Consider the following 5,173-nt stretch of genomic DNA (forward strand, 5'->3'; position numbering starts at 1 on the left):
GGAAGGACAGGGAAGAAGGAGGGATGGGGAATGGTGGAGGAGGGAGGATGGGGAGGGATGAGGAGGAAGGAGGGATGGGGAAGGATGAGGAAGAAAGAGGGATGGGGAAGGATGAGGAAGAAGGAAGGATGGGGAAGGRTGGGGGAAAGGGGATGGGGAGAATGGAGGGATGATAGAAGGTTGAGGAAGAAGGAGGGATGGAGGAAGGATGGGGAAGGAGGAAGGATGCAAAGGGATAGAGAAGAATGAGGGATGGGGAGGAAGGAAGGATGGGGAAGGATGGGGATGGGGAGGAAGGAAGCATGGGGAAGGATATGGAAGAAGGAGGGATGGAGAGGAAGGAGGGAGGAAGGAGGGATGGAGAAGGATGAGGAAGGGAGAGGATGGGGAGGAAGGAGCCATGGGAAAGGATGGGGAGGAAGGAAGCATGGGGAAGGATATGGAAGAAGGAGGGATGGGGAGGAAGGAGGGAGGAAGGAGGGATGGAGAAGGATGAGGAAGGGAGAACGATGTTGAGGGGGAACAATGGAGAAGGAGGAGGGCTGGGGAGGACCAAAGGATGGGAAGGAAGAAGGGATGGGGAAGGTTATGGAAGCAGGAGGGATGGGGAGGGATGAGGAGGGGGGAAGGAGGAGGAAGGGTGGGGGAGAAGGAGGGATGATGGAAGCATGCAGAAGAAGAAGGGCTAAGGAGGAAGAATGAATGGAGAGGAAGGAGGATGGGGAAGGATGAGAAAGGGAGGTTAGGATGGGGAGAAGGAGAGTGATGGAAAGGGGGAATAAAGATGGGTGGGGAGAATGGGGAGGGAAGGGGGATGGGGAGGAGGGACTGGGAAGGAGGAAAAAAGAAGGAGGCATGTGGAGAACAGGGAAGGAGGAAGGATGGGAAGGAAATAGGAACAGGGAGGGAAAGAAGGAGAGAGGGAGAAGAAGGAGGAGGGAGGGTTGGAGAATAAGGATGGATAGAGAGGGGGAAGAGTGAGGAAGGAAGAGTCTGGTGGGTTTGGAGTCAGAAGGAGCAGATGGGGCCAGAGGGGCAGAGCAGGGAGGAGAGGCACTGGGGGAGCCAGGGCAGGAAGGGAGCAGCCTCGTGCAGGAGAAGAGAGCAGGGGAATGGGGCGGGTGGTAGGCACCATGTGGACCCACTGCTCCCCATATGCCGCAGGAGCCCATGGCACAGCCCCACAACACCAGCTCCTGGCCATGGCACCCTGGGACTCAAGGAGCAGATACGAGGCTGGGTTTTGTTCATCTGAAAGTTTCTCCAGTTACTTAAAGTTTTTGCTTTGGTTTAAAGTTCCCAATGAACAGGAGAAGTGGCCTTCACAGAAACAGCTGACATGGGAAAATCAGGAAGGTCCTCCACATGGGAAAAAACTGCTAGCTGAAAGATCAGGGATAAAAGGCAGGAATTCAGTCAGCTTTCACAGTGGAGGGAGGTCAGCAGCAGAGGCCTGCAGAACCCATGCCACAGCTTGCTTTCTTCAACGTCCTCATAAAAGGAGGTGGAGAGCTGGATGACAGAGTTTGCTGACACTATTGAAGTATTCGGAGTGGTAAAATGAAAAGAAACTCCTGAAGAACTGTAAAAAGACCTCACAGTACTGACCGAGCAGGAAAACATAACTTATTAACGGAAAAAAAATGGGCATAGTTTTACTCGCACAGTRAAGGCTCTGAAGTAGCTATTACTACTTGGGAATGAGAGTCTGAAGCTATAATAAACACTCCCAGGAGAGCAGCTCCATGCTTGGTAGAGATCAAAAAATAAAAAGGAGGAAAGGAGTAGATTGCACAGGAAAGAATTGAAGAGGCTACAAAAAGGTCTGAAAGAGCAACAGTGGCCCAGAAAGGTGGATGGAGAGCAAGTCTCCATCCTGCTCTCATCAAGAGYAAGTTTGTTCGTGATGGGAATGAGCAGGGTGAGACAGCTAAGGAGAAGAGAGGGAACTGAGAAGAGGGGATAGAGGCTGGCCAACTATTGGGGCTGGGAAATGAAGAACAAACATGAAGGGGGATGGAGGGAAATGTGGACTAGAAAAGCTGGGGAGGATGGATGTGCAGGGTAGATGGCTCCTCGGTGAGAGCTCCCCAGTGGGCAAACAACCTATAAAAGCCTGGAGAAGTACAGAAGCATGGAAAGCCATGAGATAAATGAAAACTAATCCCAAGGGAATGGTTTGACTTCTCAGGTGCTCATTGTGGGGTTGAACTGTGGCTGTGCAARGGGAAGGATGTTTTCACGAGGAGCCAAAGTGGGCAGAAGACGGCATGGAGGCAAAATCAGAGGATCTAGCTACTTGGAGACCCACCAGGCACACCCTGCTGTGCCACATCCCTGCAGGTACCTTCCTTCCCTAGAAGCAGAAGAGCAGAACTGCTTTTTTAGCAGTTTAAAGCACTTCCAACACACACTGACTTTTATGATGTAGCTTATATCACTTCTGGGAATTGCACTTCCTTAGGAGTCCTCTCAGGGACTATCTTCAAYTCAGTCCTCACTCCAGGCAGGTTTCCAGCCTGCCCCTAGGTCTCCAGCCTCACCTTCAGTACCCTTCACTCCTAGCTTTACGTAACACATCTCAAAGCTGCCAAAACATCAGTCCTTGTTGTCAGACATACGCTCTCTTTCAGGCAATCGCTGTTCTTTGAGATCCTGTTGCAGGGGACTGCCAATGACTCTGCTTCATCGAGCAATACGTGAGATCACAGRCAAAGTTCGTGCAAAACAGATGGCTTCAAAATCTGAGGCTTACTCACAGAAATAATACAGGAGTTGAGAGTGGGAGCCAACTGGATCTCAGTGTCATAGATTTGGTGTCAGAGCCAGGGAGAAGAGTGGCAAGCTTGCTAGCTTCATATTCATCCATCATCCCATCCTCTGGCTTTGAGCTAACCACCTGCTGTCTCTTGTGCAGTCCATAGCAGTTAACACAGCTCTAAACGTTCAACTCCACCACCTTTCTGTGGAAGAAGGAAACACCCTGCTACATCTTGGTAAAACACCTTGGTAAAACATCAGAAACATCTTTCTTTGCTTCATTTATCTTTAAAAGCRGAGAAATTATTCTTACCATCAGCAGATCCTTGTTCCAGTGACAATGCAATTAGTTCAGTCTGAGCCCAGCATATAGAAGACACAGAAATATTTACAAAGGAAATTAAGATGAATTAAAGGTAGAGAAAAGGACACGAAGAAGAAAATACTTGTCAAACTTATTCCATGCCAGGAGAAGGACTGAGAGGACCCCTCATTTCCCGTCTCCTAATTCAACACTCAGCCTGGAAAAACACTTTTCCTCCTAGTTTTCAGTTCAAATGCACACACATTATTTGCATTCACATTTCTAAATTGCCCTCCCTTTGAGCATCGGTTCATGAGGTGCAGAAATGCRAGTCAAGAAAGGCAGAAAGATGCAGAAAGGCAAGTCAAGAGCAAACGCTGGATGCAACACCTTTGGCGGTGGTTCCAGACTTGCTCAGCCCCAAACTTGGGGCAGCAAGKGGGCAGCATCCTTGTGCCATGAGCAACTAGTCACAAAGCAGCCCGCATGTTAACTGGAACCCTGTAGACAGGCTGGTTAGAAGGATAAAACRGATTAAAATTATATGATGCCTTGCCAAAATCTTCCTTTCCGAAAGAAATATTCAGGTAATGTGGGCTTACTGAACATCTGTGAGAAAGTTCAGATTAGTCAGCTGAAACCCAGGGCACGTCAGATGAAAGTATGGCAAAATAAATACTACACAGGAAATCAGTTGATGTCATCTTCCCATTCATTCCTCTCAAAAAAAACGATACTGTTTTACAATCAAACAATCACAGTTTTTTTTTTAACGGTATTGTAGGCTGCATGACTCGTTACAAAAAATATATATATTTATATTTTTGCAGAAACCTTCCTCTTATCCCAAATCCCCACACATTTGTTGCTGCCTTTTTTGAAGAAAAAAAAGGCATTGAAAAAACGTGCAGTTCTTGAAACTGTGACAGTTTGGAAAACAGTTTTAGTTTCTGGAAAACAGTTTTAGTTTCAAATACTGTCTTTGCTCTTTTTGTTAAAAAATGTATATTTTTTGTTAAAAAAATACACTTCTCCAGAGTTATTTTTTGCAAAAAAAGAATTGTCAAAAAAAGTATTTTTCTTTGAAATTTGAAGGCTTTTACCCTGACATGGCACCTGGTGATGTTCAGTGAAGTACTTTTGACTTCCACGGTCTGTGGCCGTAGGGTTTTCACTGTTTAACATAGATGCCGTGAGAAGCTCTGTTAGTACTAGGTGCCACGAGGCAGTTGCATGTAATGCTCAGTTTAGCCAACACTTCCCTCTACTGAGAAAAAAAGAATATTGCTCTTTGTTATAATTCCCTTTGAAATAAAGGGAGAAGAAGGGTTTGCCTTTCTAAAGAAAAGAGGAGATTCAAGATGCATGGGATGATGAAAGAGCATCAGATCTAGCATATCACCAACATGCTTCTCATTTATTAACAGGGTGAAATTCTGGCCTTTCCATCTTGACCCCCCCCCAAACACACACACTCCCAGAGGACTCCCAGATCTCCCTTTGCCTTCAGCTTTCCAGACCCTTGGGAAAGAAATGGAAAAAACCTGCAGGGCTGGATTCGCCCTGTGCTGTGGAAAGTGTGAGGTTGGACCATGTTTGCATCAGGGTTGGACCTCAAGCTGGGTCGCCTCAGGGATGGGGATGAGACTTCATTGTCCAATAAGCCTCTGGGAACGGGGTTGTGCTTTCCTATATATCCTATGCCTTGATTCCTTCTCATTTCTYTCTTTGATTTCTATGAGCAGAGACACTCTGCTATAAACCCAGCTGCTATGTCAGGATACATCTGTATCAGTCTTCAATTTCCATCCTTTAATTAAGTGTATCATCCTCATGGAGAATCTCTCATCAAGCCTCTATGGGGAAATCCCGTAACGCCTGGCTAAATTGCTACATTTGTTCAATCAGACTCAAAGATATCTTTCTAAAGTGAGCTAACCTAATTTAAGGGRAAAAAAAATTATTGGCAGAGAGTGCCTCAGTCAATGAATGTGTCCAAGTGAGAAGACAATGTTCAGCGCCCTGATAGACACATAACAGCTCACATCATTAAAATAAAATGTATTTTGTCTCCTTTCCCCAGTGCCTCCATGAAATGGGTTGCCTCCC

This window comes from Rhea americana, unplaced genomic scaffold (assembly GCF_003343005.1).
Source record: "Rhea americana isolate MKP2758 unplaced genomic scaffold, rheAme1 scaffold_47, whole genome shotgun sequence".
In the NCBI taxonomy this organism is placed as follows: domain Eukaryota; kingdom Metazoa; phylum Chordata; class Aves; order Rheiformes; family Rheidae; genus Rhea; species Rhea americana.